This window comes from Dipodomys merriami, unplaced genomic scaffold (assembly GCF_024711535.1).
Source record: "Dipodomys merriami isolate MVZ:Mamm:240054 unplaced genomic scaffold, mDipMer1.0.p SCAF_72, whole genome shotgun sequence".
Taxonomy (NCBI): domain Eukaryota; kingdom Metazoa; phylum Chordata; class Mammalia; order Rodentia; family Heteromyidae; genus Dipodomys; species Dipodomys merriami.
The window spans coordinates 2,900,157-2,917,342 of NW_027206313.1; positions in this window are offsets into that span (position 1 = coordinate 2,900,157).

Sequence of the window (17,186 nt, forward strand, 5' to 3'; positions counted from 1 at the left end):
AATGCTGGGAGTGAGAAAGAAGAAAAATTTCCAGGGTGTAAGATACTGCCTGGCAGTTGCTAAGGTGCCTCCTGAGTCATAAATGCAGGCTCAGCGAGCTAGCTACCAGCAGCTTGAGCTTTTCTTCCCTGTGGTCATTAGCTCCAGAAAGTTGTTGGGGGGGAGGAGGGAGAGGAGGAGGGGGAGGAGGGGGGAGAGGAGTAGGGGGGGAAGGAGGAGGAGGAGGGGGAAGAGGGGGAGGAGGGGGAGGAGGAGGAGGAGGGGGGAGGAGGAGGAACACAAGTTAATAGAGTCTGCTGTTTGTATGTTTTGCCCCTCTGCTGAAAAGCTAAGAAACACAAATACATGGAAAGAAGATTTCTTTAGAAATATGGAGGATACTTCTCTGTGTTAAATCTCCAGTTGTAAGTGGGTCGAGAACATAATGAACTTTTTGTAGGAAACAAAGGCAAACGAAGCAAAGGACAGGAGATCTGTACTCTGTGTTGGCTGTCCAGAGCTCTGAAGTCCTTCTCTTCTTTGGGAATTGATTCAGAAGACCTGCGACTTGGGTCTCCTGGGGCCAACATTTGCATTTTCCCCTTGGAACAAAAATGCTACTTTCTGCATTTCAATTGATATAATCAGAGGAGAGGAGAAGGAGTTATAGATAACTCTCTTTGGAATTCGGAATACCTTTAACAGGGATAAATCATTAAAAGTTTATAGAAAAAAAAAAGCAAAGAAGTACCCTATTACAATAGGCCAATTAACAGTGAAAACCAAAGAAAAGCCTAAAAATGTTTGCATAATTGGGCTTCATTTAACAGTGATTAACTACAATATGAATAGATTAAGGAAGACTGGATGAAAATTCAATAAAAAATAATTAACAAAAAACAATGTAGATAAATTTAAATGTAAAATGATTATGGTAGATTTTAGCTATATATTATATATACTTATATATACATCTATGTATATATACCTTGGATATAAATACTAGAATCAATGTTTATGAAGCATTTAAAAACTTAAGTAAACATATTTCCACAACTATAGTTGATTTTGTCAAAACTACATCTGACAAAAATTTAGTCTCTTGATTAGAAACATGTTGAGAGGGAAAAGATGCACTTTGCACTAGATGTTTAGTTGAATTATTTGCAAATAATAGATATTTGTAACTGCCTGGTGGAATTGGGGAGTCCTTAAAGAGTGAAATTAGAATTTATAATAATATAATACAATTGAACTTGTAATTAGGACACCTAATAAAGTTTCTCTAATTGGTGTAAATCTGCCACCTGGTAAATTACAGTGGTTTTAAAAAGTGCTCTATAACCAGAGTTTTAGGCCTCCGGCCCGAACTGCACTGTTCCACCCTAATACATCCAATGAAGCCAAATAATTTGGAGGTAAGGGAAATATTAATGAAACATGGACATGAAGGTGAGAGGAAAAATAAGCATTCCAGCCTGAATTCCACATACAGACCTTTGCTTCAAGTTTAAATAAAGGAAGAATTAAGTACAGAGAGAAGGGTAGACATAATCATCAAATGTGCCCAGTCCCAGTAGGGATGAGGGGTGTGGTAAATGGTCCTGTTGCACAATGAAGGACTGACCCCACCCTGTCTGCCCAGGTGCACACGGACATCCGGGCAGCCACCAGATGCGCAGACTGCCTAACACAGGCAGGGCAACTACCCAAGCCTGGCTGTATACAGTGCATTGTGGGCCCAAGTGAAAAGCCCCCCACCTCCCAAGACCTAAGGGCTTTTCCATGAACCCTGGCCCTATGCTAGACCCCATAAACACCATTTCTAAGCCCACCTCTTTACACAGCTTACGCAGCCTCCATGCCTATGGAAAGTCAGTGGAACTCACTGGCAATAAACGGTCCTAGCCTGTGGAGACTTAGTCTGGCCTGTTCTTTTCTTTCTCCTCCATTTTCCTAACACACATAGTCTCAAAATTGGTCTGATGGTACCTTGTTACAATAAGAGCAGTGGAACCTAGTTACGGTTAACACCTGCCTGGTAGATAGTCTGTTCCTCTCCTTGGGGTAAGATCAGCCCTATTCTCTTGGATTCCACTGTGGCTACAGTTAGACTGTTGAGGAGCATAGCTAGGGGCAAAGGACCCAGATAGAAACTGGAGGCCGGGATGCCAAGATTTTCTCCTGCTTGAATTTCTGAGCCCAAGGACAGAATCAGTGCTTTTCAGCAAAAATAGCTAAGCACTTGTTACGCCTGTAGTTGTAGTGACTCACCGTTGCTTATTTTAATGAACAGTGGTGAGTGGTAATGATGTTTTCCTTCTTTTTCTCTCTCTTTGAATTTTTCCAGTGGTCTACAGAACCCAAGCAAAATCATCCCAGTACCAGATGGCAAAATAAGGACAATAATTTCAATTATTAACAGCGTGGAAAACTTTATAATTCTCACAGCATTTTAGCCAGCACTTCCTGCAGAGCACACATTTTACCCTACTGATAGAAGAATGATTTCTCAAGAATCTGAACAGACACAGTCAGTATCCCAGGAATTTAATGACAGCTCTTGCATGATAAAAATAGCTCAAACCTCTTCATTCTGCAGTATTCTGTGAGATGTTAGCACATAAATCTGGACTTATTTTAGAACAAATTTTGTACTTGTGTCCATCTCTCTAGTTACCTCTATCTACTAAACACCTTCTAACACTGACACATCAAGGCCATGTTTTAATTTAGAGAAATTTTTATTCATTACTTTTGCCTTTAGGAAATTCACTGTTTTTCAATGTATTATGCTTGGTTATAAGTTATTTTAAACTGTCATTTGGAGAAAATATTGTTATACCAGCCATATGTCTACCACCCTGACTCCACAAGTCAAATTTTCTTTATTCCTGGGATTTGGGCAATAATGATGTTTATGAGGCTTTGGCTTCTCAGGTCATCTAAATTGCCAGTGTGTTGCTCAGAACTGCAGATTCTCTCAGAAGAGTTTACAGAACTACCACACACATCTACCAGTGGTGTTTATGGGACTCATCACACAACCAGGTAAACACTCCTACAGGAAGAAGCCTCCCTGGGCTGACAACTGTGAATGAAGTGAGTGTCCAGGGACTAAATATTGAGAACATGCTAGTCTGTAACAACATAGATACCCGGGCCGTTAAGAAAGTCGAGAATTAAAATTATGCCTGGGCACTGGTGGCTCAGACCTGTAAATAAAGCTCCTTAGGAAGTCTAGTCCTGAAGGATGAAGACACAAAGCCAGCTTACCAGAAAAGTGAGGAACACTCTCTCTCTAATTAACCAGAGCAAAGTTGGATTACAGGTGTGGCTCAAGTTGCAGAATAAACACTGAGCAAGAAACACAAACAAGACCAGGATGCCCTGAATTCAAGCATTGGTGCTGTGAAATTAAAAAAGAAAATAACCAACAACAATGAAATTAAGGATTATTTTTCATTGAGATAACTAAAAATAGTATTTGAATACCTATGATAAAGTAAATTATTAGTATTAATAAACCAAACTTGGTTTAGAGTAATATGAAACATTCTAGTGTGTCTACTTCCAGAATAATTTCTGATGGAAGATGGGGAATAGCAGAGAGTAGAGAAAAAAAGATTGTGAGACGTATTTCCTTCAATGTGCTCAGTTTGAAAAAGTCATTAGAATTTCTACAGTTAGCCACTGGGGTAGCCACATTGGGGAAAAAAAAGATGAAAATTATATTTGGAGTTTTTATATTACACAATAAAAAGTTTGCTCAATTTGCCTTACTAAGTATGATTTTATTATATTATAAATCTAAATTTAAAAACCCGTGGTGAGTGGAGCAGGACTGGAGAGAATCCAGATGGGGGCACACGCCTGTGATACCAGGGTCCATGGGGACCTAAAGTAGCTGAAGACAGTTCTGCAGAAAGGGAGACAGGCTCCTAAAATAACCAGCGAAAACCAAGACGGGGGCCTGGCTGAGTGTAATCACCCAACCTAGCAATTGTGAAACCCCGAGTTCAAAAACTCCTGTACAAAAAGAAAAAGAAAGCAAGAGCAAGGTTAAATAGTTCAAGTGGTATTTATAGGAAAACTAATGAAATGCATTTTAATATACTGATGGTTGAACATCGTCTAAATTGTTTTTTATATATAAAATGAGTCTAGGTATATACAAGATTGATTGTATTACCATATAACTGGGAATTTGCCAAATTTAATTCCATGTAGAATAGGGTATTTATTAAAAGATAAATAAAATACTTGTTTATGTATGATAGATAATTATATATTATTTCATATATAATTATAGAATGTTATTAAATAATATAATGTTCATATATGAAATTAAATTATGTTCTCAACTATTGCTTAGCAGATTCCCAGTATTGTTTTTCAGTGAGAGATATTATATTACTGAAATTATTTAGAAAGTGGTTTGAACATATACTTAAAAAGACACCAAATGGGGCTGGGAAGGTGGCTCAGTGGTAGAGCGCTTGCCTTGCATGCATGAGGCCCTGGGTTCGATTCCTCAGCACCACATAAGCAAAGAGAAAAAAGCCGGAAGTGGTGCTGTGGTTCAAGTGGTAGAGCGCTAGCCTTGAGCTGAAGAGGTGAGGGACAACACCCAGGCCCAGAGTTCAGACCCCACGACCGGACCCCCCCCCCCAAAGAAAAAGACACCAAATGATGGTTTGTTAATAGTTTTTAATTTCCCACCCACAGTAAACCCTCTTACTGCTGGACTTTATTGCTCAGCTCTTGGTGTATTACCACTGATTGTGGCATGGACAATGCCTTAGGTAACTGTAAGTCAGTTGACCTCAGAGTTTTCTGACCAGATACAAGAGGATCATTGATAATGTTGTATGTAAAAAATTAACTATCTGGGTCTAGTTTTACTTACATGCAAAACATAGACAATCAGAGTATATAATTCCTAGAATTTAAGTTCTAAAGGGCATCTGCTGGGCATTTAATGTATGAATTTTGGAACATGTATGTATACAGACCCCTTGTGTGGTGATAAGCATAATAATAATGATATTGGAGGCACAAGCCATAGGTTGTAACCACTGAGTATTCTGACATCTTAAATGACTTTGTTAACCTCTTTTCTTAACCAGTCACATTTTATCATCTGTGAAAATGAAAGAGCCAGATTCAATGATCCCATAAAAAATTCAATTCTTTCTTGTACATGACATATATTCATTCACTTAGTTGGCATGAAAATAGAAAGGACAGTTAAAATGATACATTTCTGATAACATAAAACATGACCCCTTTCTGATAACTCATGTAACACTTTAACATTCACAGGGATAATTATTCATATTTTGAAATTAGTGAGAAAATAATTTGTTACGTGGGGTTAAATTTCCCTGGAATTCATCATCTTAGGCAAAGCTGCATCATCCAAAATAAGCCTATGTTTTATATTTATATTGTAAAACTAGTTGTGTTTTAGTTTGGGCTGACATAACAAAAACAACCATTGCCTATTTTTGAGACTTATGGAAAAGGGAATTCCCTGATCTTGTGAGATCACGATCTTTGTCATGGGACTCCCATGCATTAACTCAATTGCTTTCTAACCCATCCTACCTAGGTCACAACCTATGACAACACAAACATTGAGCTCGTATGTTGCAGACATGTGCACACATTACCTGAATCTCCTTTGGTTCGACTCTTCTCACAGGCTCATATTCATAGACGGTCTTCGCCATCTGACAAGGACCATCCCTTCCACACGCAAGGCAAGCCCATTCTAACTTTCACCTTCTCCCATTGTTGAAGTCTAATTTTTCTCAAGCTTTTGCTGTCATTGGTCTCTTTGTGGTGTCAGCTTTGGTTTGCTATAATAAAATGCCACTTACTAAGATTAAAGAGCAGAATAAAAAGTGGGGTGCTGGGGATCTGGAGCAAATGCACAGCAGGTTTTGTTTTGTTCCTCTTATAGCCTCTCCTCCTGGCTGGCAGGTCCACACCTACCCACTGGGTTCTTTGGTCACTAGAAAGCCAGGCTAGCTAATCAGCCCTGCTCTGCGACCAGCGCGAGAGGGTTTCAAGCAAGGTGCAAATGTATTGACAGAGATTGGAGAGTTCATTAGGAAAGAAATGTAATGAAGGAAGATTAAAATAAAAACAGACTGAATATTGTTACAGATATAGGTCAATAGGATGAAAGTTATTCTAGGGTGAAAACAACAGCATTAGCTTTTAGGACTGATACTGCATACAAAAAATTCCTGTCCTGAGGTCTAGTCTACAAGGCTGCAGTTACCTGTGAGTTAGGAAGTTTATTTATTGTGTTTAATTACACTAGTGAGATCTAGAGTTTCATCCTCCATTTTATGTTCCCTTATGTCATTCACGGCCAGTGACTACCTGTCATTCTCATGATCCTGTAAGATCTACCCCTTCTGCTTTGGATGGATGCGTTTGAGTGTACATGTACAGAGTACATGACATAAAAATGTCAGAGAAGTCTCTGAGCTGCCTCAGGCAATTTCTTGTTGACTCTAGGATGTTTCTTCTAAATGGTTTGTTTGCTAGCCACAACACTTATATTTGAACTTTCTCTTGGTTCTCAAGGATTGTAAATCCTTGCTAGACTATTCCATGATTTTCCACTTACCAACAATAACAGCATCATTCCTCAGACTTCTAGAAAGAAAATGTTGAGATTACAGATAATTTTATTTCTTCATGTCTATGATCTCATACCCAGTCTTGGTTTTGCAGAGGCTGGGGGTTGGGCGGGGGGGGGGAATGAACAGGTTGGTCAAAGAGCCTCATGTGCTCACTTGGCTTGCTTGCTGTACTGGTGCCCTACCACTGGAGCTATGCCCCCAGCTGAGCTTTTGACTATTTATTGTAGAGATGGAATTTCAAAGAGTTCTGCCCGGGCTGATTTCCAACCATAAGTCTCTGGAGCTCAGCCTCTTGAATGGCTAGAATTATAGGTGTCCACTCTCACCCTGCTTCTGCCACAGTAATTTATATACACAGATATTATATGAGATATATACCTATGCACATATGTATATGTGTTTTTTATTTATTTTACAGGTGTGAACTACAAGTGCCTGTCTTCGCAGTAATCCTTTAAGAATATGCTCAACAGCCCAGGATCTCCTTATTTCATTCAGGCTCAAGCTACGGGCAGGCAGCTGCAGGGCCACGAAGAGTCCAGCTCTGTTGCTACACCAGCTGCTGCTGGTCTCGTCTTGTTCTGTCTAGCCACGGACATCTGCGTCCTTTCTCCCAAAGCACTCATTGAGGCTGACCGAATGGAGACAGGGAAATTATATTGTAACAAATATTAAAATCAAATTAGAACCAGGGAATATATTGAGAGCTTTCCTCCTTTGTTAACTTACGAGAGTAGGAGTCCTAAGCTGGGTGCCGGTGGCTCATGGCTGAAATCTTGGCTACTCAGGAAGTTGAGATCTGAGGATCACAGTTCAAAGCCAGCCTGGGCAATAAAGCCCATGGGGCTCTTTGCTCCAATCAATTACCCAAAGAGACAGAAGTGGAACTATGTTTCAAGTGGTAGAGTACGAACTAGCCTTGAGCAACAATATCTCAAGGATAGCGACCCAGGCCCTGAGTTCAAGGCCCAGGACTAACACACGCACACACTCAAAAAAGAAGAGGAGTCCTAGGGAAATATCCAAGTCTTTCCCTCTTCTTTGAGATGTTAAAATAAATAAATAAATAAATAAAGGTAAAGAGGTGGAAAGGATGGAAGACAAGTCTTAAAACAGGACGTGTTGAATGTTAACTGCGTTTGGATAGGCCTTTGACCCACCCAGGACCACTATGTAAGTACTACCGGGTGTTAGACGCAGGCCTGCCTGATTTCAGCTGCTTTACAGAGGGCTTCAACTCCCATGTCCCGCATATGGTGCAGACAATATTTCTCCTCCTATTTCTCCCAACTTTGCCTTGTTATACTAAAGTAACTGCTTGCTAAAATGTTACCCTGTGATGTTTCCATTTTTGGAAGACTTCCCCAAATGCTTTTCATGGGTAGATACCAAGGACTGTGACTTTGTGTGAAAACTGGGAAACTGAGGCGATCCTTCTTCCATCTTCCAGTGATACCGGCACGTTCACAACAGTCATCTAAGGTATCAGGGTCAAAGACATTTGTCTATTTGTTCAATGCTGTATTCTCAATGTCTAAGAGAGTATCTTGCAGATAGTGAATCTAGTATTCAATAGATTTCTACTGAATGAGATCCTAAATTTATTATTGCATATTAGCATAGACAAACAAAATCACTGAAGCTTTATTAAACTTTCTGTCCTTTTATTTTTATATGGTTGTATTAAAACTATCTAATTTTTCTCATTTTGTTTAACTTATTCTTTGTTTTAGTAGGATAGTCCTAAGATGCACATAATCTATGATGATAATTATTTACTTGTCACAATCTCTGTGTCTCTTCACAATCACACCATTTTTTTATTAAAGCCTAATGGATGCAAAATGAAAGAGAAGATAGAGCGTAAAGAAAAAAATGAAAAGGGCAAAGAGGAGGACAGAGTGGCAGGATGCTCTGGACATTCACAGGCACGCGGCACTTTGTTCTCTGTTCAGAAAGTTGCTTCCCAGTCCCTACCGTGGAGTCTGGGCTGAGTTCACTCAGCGCCAGGGACGACTGTGTGGACAAAATAGGATAAAGAAGACAAAAGAGGTAGGTTTACAGAGGACAGATGCTCTTTTCCTTTCCAAATTATATATATTTTTTTCTTTAGGACAATAAAACCTGATTGTATTGGACATTATTGTCAAGGTCTTCTTTTTGCATATTGCAGTGATTGTTTTGTAATTGCACATATAATTTCATTCAAAGTGATTTTTTTAAGCACTGTAAAACAGAAAGGCCAATGCTCTCCCTGCAGGATTGCTTCTTGTGCTGTTAGCTGGAAGCAGGAGAAGCAGGGGACACAGCAAGGGCCAGAGCTTGCTTGGCAAGGGCTCAAACACACAGAATCTAGAAGATCCATTACACATAAGCGAGGAGCTCCAGTTAATGATCCCAGCAAATGCAGCTTTAGTTACACACAAAAATGTTTGGGTTTTGTTGTTGTTGTTTTGTGTGTGTGTGTGTGTGTGTGTGTGTGTGTGTGTGTGTGTGTGTGTGCTTTAGTTTCCCCACACTTTGTGATCAACCTTGAAAACACAGGCTCCTTCATTATCAAGAATCTCCTCTAATTAGTCTTAAACTTGGAAGCTTCTTTGGGAATGTGGTGCATTCCAGTTGTCTGGTAGCAGATGACTCAGGAGAAATTTATGGACCCTGACTTTGCAAAGGCTTTATTACAACCTTGTTAAACAAGATATTGCTCAGAAGCCCTTTCCCTGCTCCCTGGGATAACCCCAGACTTGAACAAACTCAGTAGCTCTCCTTCCCTGTGGGGCTAAAGAGGGAATCAGATGGGAGTAAAGTTATTCAACTTAAGTCTATAAATGGCAGTGATGGTGATAGCTAGTACTCAAGTCTATAAATGGCAGTAATGGTGATAGCTAGTGTCTTTGAATTCAAAACGCCCTCATATGCCTTGTTCTATAGAAGGAAACACAAACATTGTGTAATTTGTTTCGGTGCTGGTGCCTGCTAAATTAACAGAATATATTGCATAAATGAAATTCTGCGAGATTGGTGACTTGGAATTGGCTGAAAGGTTTAATAACTTTTTCCATGTGATATGTACCATTCACTGGGGTCATAGTAAAACTCAGAATTAAATGCAACCGTTAAGACTAATGAAGCAGTAGATTTGCTTAGCAAGTACCATAGCAGCACATAGGTGCTTTAATGGTGCTTACAAGTGGCATTAATAACACTCTAGTTGGTTATTACAATTCAAAAATAACTAAATAAAAAGACCTAAAGTTAGACATGTATAGAGTATAGAAATCATAGTAACAATAGCTTGAAAATTAAACCAGAGAAAGAAGTCCTCGTGGCCCAGGCTCTTGGTACCAGAAACTTGGGCGCTTGAAGCAACACCGGAGATCTCCCTCAGACAGCAGTTCAGTAAGGGTTCCCGGTTGTCAGAAGCTCCCGTACTGTGGGTTACAGTCGATGGTGGTGAAAAGATGTATACAGCAAAAGGCAAAGGCCTGGGGAAGGCTGTGGGTGCTTCTGTTCCGGGCGCTCTCATTGGAGGGTCCTGAGTCTTCCAGAGATGATGTGTGGCATGTGTCAACAAGGCTCAGCAGAGCATCGGAGCCCTGGGCTTTTATTGATGATCAGTCAACCATTGAGCGTGACATATGTTCTGCTACCCTGCTACTCAGACTCCTGCATAAATCATATTGTTCGCATAAACTAGCCAGTCAAAACAGGTCAGTGTGGGCCAGTCCTGCAGACCACAACATACTCTGCCAGCCGAAATCACCCAGTAGTTTGGAGCTCCACTCTCAGAAGCCAACCAGAAGCCAAGCCAGTGTGGGCTTTGGGGAGTTTTTTGTTGTTTTCTTTCTTTCTTTTTTAATTACAAGAAAAAGGCCTTTCATGGGCAGAGTTTGAGAAACCCAGGACTACAGATTCTTCTTTGCCGCATATTATAGAATCTTAAAGTGGAAAATTCATTCAATAGGAACATATTCCACATATTCTTAGAGATCATTGTCAAGTATTTCAAATGATCTCTACATATTAATTTTGGTGACTTTTCTTGAAGTTTATTATATGGCCCTGTAAAAATATTTAACACTGCATTTTTTAATGATAAACTAATTGTGTGTGTGTGTGTGTGTGTACGCACACCTATCCTGGGGCTTACACTTAGGGCCAGGGCATTGTCCCTGAGCTTGAGCCACAGCTCCACTTCCAGCTTCTTGGTGGTTAATTGGCAATAAGAGTCTCATTGACTTTCCTGCCCCATTTGGCTTTGAACTACAATCATCAGAACTCAGCTTCCTGCTTAGGATTACAGATAGGAGTCGCTACACTGAAACACACACACACACACACACACACACACACACACACACACACACACACGTGCTCTCGATGAATACCTTTAAGATAGAATTTGAGTTATTGTGTGCCTGAATGTCAGATAATACTAACATTTACCGAGAATGCATTAATCAGATCCTCAGGTAATGAAAATTTTTGTTTTGAATACTGAGTAAATAAGGAGACTGGAAGACAGAAAGAGAGAGAGAGAGAGAGAGAGAGAGAGAGAGAGATAAGAATGCATGAAATTAGAGTATGTAGGTTTAAGCTTACACTCTCATTATTTTCTTTGTCAGTAAGATTTTCTAAAATTTTTTGGCAGTCATGGGGCTTGAACTCAGGACCTGGGCCCTGTCACTGGGCTTTGTTGCATAAGCAAGCATGCTACCACTTTGAGCCACAATACCACCTGGTTTTCTGGTGGTTTATTGTAGATAAGAATGTTGCTTTGGATGTTCCTCCCCCCACAGTAAAACCCCTGTTTTCACTGTATTTGATGTCAGTGCCCTGCATCTTGTATATACACTTCTCTAATTTGGGGAGGGGAAGGGAAAAAACAAAACGCTTAAATAAGGATATAGGTTGACCCATTGTAACAATGAGATGTACAAGACATTATGTTGAAATTGAACTTTACAACTTCGGAGGGGTGGGGGGGTGTAGTTGTGGAGATGGGAGGGAAGGGATGGTAGGGGGAAAACAAAGGAGGAGGCAACAATGCTCAATAGGAAATGTACTCATTACCTTGCTCATGTAACTAGCTCCTCTGTACAGCATTTTCACAATTTTAAAAAGCGTACAAAAAAAAAAGAGCCTCACAGACTTTCCTGCCTGAGCTGGATTCGAACCGTGATCCTCTAATGGCCTCCTGAGTACTTTATGATTTCTGAGAGCATTGTGAACACTAGTTTTTGAAATGAATTTTTAAAAAGTGAGGTAAAAGAGCAAAACATGTAAGATTAGTTAGAAAAAGAAAGCCTTTCTCAGAGATGAGCAGAAATAGAGGCTTTCCGTTTTCTGCACAACATTTCAGTCATTTTATTTTGCTCTTGAGCTCAGGAGACACTCCAACTAATATTAGGTTGTGCTCATATGCCTTTCAGAAGAGTTTGCCCCGACTGTGATATTCTCCACAAGAAACAAGATGGATTTAACTTGTGTAGAATTACTGAAATAGAGCCAGTCACTTAGATGCAGTTGCTGGCATGATACTTGTCTCTGAATTTCTATCAGATGAACATAGATGTGACTCAGCGGTGATTTACTAACCATCCATCTGCCCCTAGGAGAATTTATATGCTACCACAGAGACATGAGCAATGGAGCCACAGTCCAGGGAATTAATCTATGAACCTGTAGGAGAAAGAAAGTGAAAGGGATTAGATTTCAAAATGCATTCCAATTTACATTTTGCTGGTAGAAAATATATTTTTTATTATTTGATTTGGGAAAATGTGAGGCTGGATGTATGTATTATAGTGCAGATACAAAGTAACAAACATGGAAATATGCATGTTATGTATACACGCACACACACACATTCTCTCTCTTCACAATGCATTTATTCATCAATTCTGAGATCAGATATGCTCAAGCTAATCCTATTTATACAACTATCTTGCTTGCAACTTTCTAATAGGGCTCTTCTTCCAGATTTAAATGTTCTATTAGTGTCCAGATAACATTTCTAATTTAATTTATTGAATTAAGAAACATTCTACGATTTTAAAAGCCTTCTATCACTTAAAAAACTGTACAGCAAAGGTAAGGTTTTTAAAAATCACATAGTGGAACTTTTTTTTAGTCGCCTTCATTTTTCCTCCCTTCTCTTTCTCTTTTTTTCCAATCATTTTGTTATAAAAATTCACTTCTTTGGAATAGAGAACTCTCAGATTGGCATCAAATATTGAATTGATACTAGATAAATGTAGGTTGAAGTGATCAACATACTAAAAGATCTTTTATTGCCAATTTTCTTTCTTACATTTTTTTCCATTGTCTTTTTCATAGCCTTCTCTCTGATTTGCTGACAAAGCCATATACATAGACACATCATCATAGACTATATTTTCATATCTATTAAACGTGTTAAACTTACACACCTGACTTACTATAAGAAAAGTGATTATAAATTACATAGCTTCACCTACTCTTTCCTGTTCCTCGATGGATGAGTAAGCTATAGGATCTGAGAACGTGCTACTCCACAGCCTGGTGACGTTCTGAGCATCAGATGTTATCATAAACCCGTAATGCTGCAAGCAACCGTCCTGTTGAAAGACAGAGATTTTGACCAGTTTATAATCCTCACTCAAAGAAGCAAGGTCCTACTCATAACACAGAAAGCTTTCTTGCTTGTAATTCCTGAAAGTAGGTATGTGCCTCAGAATGTAGCTCTTTCCTAAATATTTCCAGAGGCTTTTGGCTTCTAACTAAAAGATGATCATAAAATGAGATTTTATTGTGTAAGTTCTCTATTGTAACAGAAATATATGCATAGACAAGTGCACAAATCCTAGTTTGTAGTGGCCTATATGAATATTCTGGATGCAAGAATACAATTATGATCAATTCTGTTTCACTGCACCCAAATTCCTATAAGACTATTTTTAATTTCAAACTATTATTTAAAAAATGAATTGAGTACTCTATTCTCAGCTCCTCTTCTGGCCCCTACTATATTCCCTCTGACTCTCAGATGGGCTCTCCTAGACTGCTCAGATTCCCTGCTGCATGATGTTTTCACGTGAGAAGCAAGGTATTTAAAATATCTATCTATCTATATATATATATACATATATATTTGATGTTACTTGATAATTTCCTTCACAGAGGGGAAGCAAAAGGCACTAAGTTTATTTGTTTTCTTATTGATGCTGGGGATGAAACTTAGGGTCTCACACATGCTAGATACGTGTTCTGTTTTGGAGCTACACCCCCACACTGAGGCTATTTATTGATTGCAGGTGAGCCTTTTTTACCCACAATACAATCCTAATCTAATATTCTGGGAAGTTCCTTGGGAATCTCTTACACTGTAGCTGTGGGGCTTATACTGGCTTTGTTTTTAGAATTGGTATGACATACTAGGTTGTTGTAGTTATTGCATGTAGAATCAAGATTTAACAGTTTGAGTGGCCCAATTGAGTGCACCTGCTAGGGGTGTGTGTGTGTGTGTGTGTGTGTGTGTGTGTGTGAGAGAGAGAGAGAGAGAGAGAGAGAGAGAGAGAGAGAGAGAGACAGACACACAGACAGACAGACAGACAGACAGACGTGCTAGGATTATAGCAAAATTTAGCAGGAGGTACAGAACTTTGTTGTAACTCCTGATGAGATTTACATAAAGCTCCCTCAACATGATGATTATCTTCCACCCAAGTGTCGCATAGGTTGTAATATGGATCCATATGCACACACTAGCACTTGACCTGCAGGGCTTACAGCAGAAATCACACATGGTGCTGTGTGTTGTGTGAATTTATAGCCATGTATCTATTGCAAGCTCTATGACGTGCTCCTAAGAATAGTTTTATTGCCAGGTGCGGGTGTTGACTCACAGTTGTATGTGTCTGGATTGATACCATAGATGTGCAAATAGTGCCTCGACCTTCCCTGGGCCTAGCATGGCCTCATCCATTCACACCTCTAACCCACATCACACCCTTGACCTCCTTCATCTGGGGAACATGCAGGCTCTCTGCTGAAGGACTTGGGAACCTTATGCTTTGCCCTGTGCATAAACTCTGTCCTCTTTTAGTCTTTACCCCAGGAAGCAGTGCCCATTCAGTTATCATCCCCACTTGGTGACACTTGCTCCTGTTCACAATCAGCACCTTGACACATAGCCGTTCATTAAGCACAAAGGGTTTGCATGGGCTCTGATTTGCCTGTGGCTGGCTCTCTAAGCCTTTTCCTTCTGGCTTAGCTCTACACTACTTCGTGAGCACAATGTCTCCATGAGTTAAACTGTTTGGTTCCTAAACATTCCATAGTTTGCCAGTCCACACATTTAAATCTCCCCATACTATAGAGAGGCAAATAACCTGCCAGCAAATATTTGTTAAGGTTATAAGTAATAATACTGATCCATTTATCCAAATGAAATGAGGACAGATGATACCGTTTTACATATTTGCACTCTACAGAAATAATTATTTTTTAATTTTATTTTATTGTGAAGATGCTGTACAGAAAGGTTAGTTACCTGAGTAAGGTAATGAATACATTTCTTGTCGAGTATTGGGATTTTTTTCCCCATTAACTTACAAATATTTTGAAATCATATATAAAAACATCAGAAAACCACTGATAGTTGAAAATGTTGATCCTCTGTAAGAATTTGAATACTCATTTTGAATATATTTCAGTGAATGGACATATGGAAATATTCCAAATGCACACTACCATTTATTGTGTATCTGCCTTTGAAATGATTGCAATTGATACTATCCTAAATTTCAAAATGCAACATATTCTAAAATAAAGTTAACTAACCACTGCATGTATCTATTCTGTTCAGCCCTTTAGGTAATAGTTCCTATCATTACACATAAACAACCACACAGACACAAATCAGGCATACTACATGTGATCTGGATGTGTAAAACATGTATTTGATGGCTTTGTAATAAAAATATTTGACAATCAATGTTCTAAAATGAAATTGAGGAAAAGTCTGAGAAAAGTAGAACAGAATGCTAATGTAGTAAGAGGTACATTTATTAATTAGATTTTCAATATCGATGGTCCCTTGTGATTTTGAAATCTCGGCCATTTTTCATTCTTGTTACCTCTGTGGTTGAGATGACAAGGAATACTTAGGCCTCAAATATTACTTGTGATAACTCAGCTATTTAGCTTGGATTTAAGTATAAGGAAAATTGTCAACTTCCCAGACAGAAGAATTATTCCTGAAAACAGCTTAGTATCATATAAAAAAAATGGTACTCTGCAGGACTTTGACTCATCTAGGCATTCTTCCCATACAATAAACTACTGCAGCAAAGTGCAACATGTTTAAAACAAATAGGAAGATCATTTAAACCTACCATTATTAAATATTGTGTTAAAAAGTTTGTATAAACAGAGTAAATGATAGCAAGTACCAACCCCCCAAACTTAGATATACCCATACTTTCCATAAGAATACATTTTAATGTGAGAATATATAGGAACTAAAAAAAAAGATCCACTATGCAAACAGGGATATTCAGAAATCTGGAACATTATGGAGGAGATGTGACCTGAGTTAAAGAGAGACCTTTGTAATCACAAAAAAATTAATATTTCAAGACAAAATTCTTTCAGAGGTAGATACCTAAAATACTTTCAAAATCCATAAAGCACCCATTGATGGAAATAAAGAAAGAAATAAACACATGAGCTATTGCCGGTGGAGATTCAACATTTCAGTCTTACAAATTTATAGAAAATGATTCTAAAGCTTACTGGAATAGAAGAATATTTGAACAACACCCCTCCCCACCTGACTTGTTAATAAGTTTAAGGTTCTGCACTCAACAATAGCCCAGGAGCTTCCTTCTGAGTCCACTAAGAATGTTCTCTAGGTCTCCGTCAGGCGACATTCATTGTAAACCTAAAAGATCGCATTTCTGTTCACCAGCCAAAGAGAATCAGAAAATGAAATTAGCAAAGAAATTCCATTCAGAATGACATCCCAAGACATGAAATGTTTTGGAACATGTTTAGTACAATATAGTCAATATATATAACTCAAAACTAGAAATATTTTTTATTGTTAATGTAATGGTATAAATGTTTTATGTAATGTTATATTTGAATATATTATATTTGATTATATTACTAAAATGGATTATTTAAAATATAAATTATACTTTAATGAAATCCACTTCAATAGTGTCTTGTCAATAAAAGGATTTGTTATAAACATCATATTTTTTAAAATAATAGGATGAATAAGTTTAATCACTTGTTCATTGGAGGTAAAAAATTCAACTAGTTAATGAAGAGCCAGTGGCTTATGCCTATAATCTTAGCTACTTGAGAGGCTGATATATAAGAGTCTAAGTTCAGAGATAGCCTGGGGCAGAAAAATATCTATCCTTAATTAGCCAACAAAATGTTGGGAGGGGATGTGAGGCTCAAATGGAAGAGCACCAGCCATGAGCAATAGAGCCAGGCCATAGATCAAACCTCAGTACCAGCACCAAAAAGAAAAATAAAGAAATTTCAACA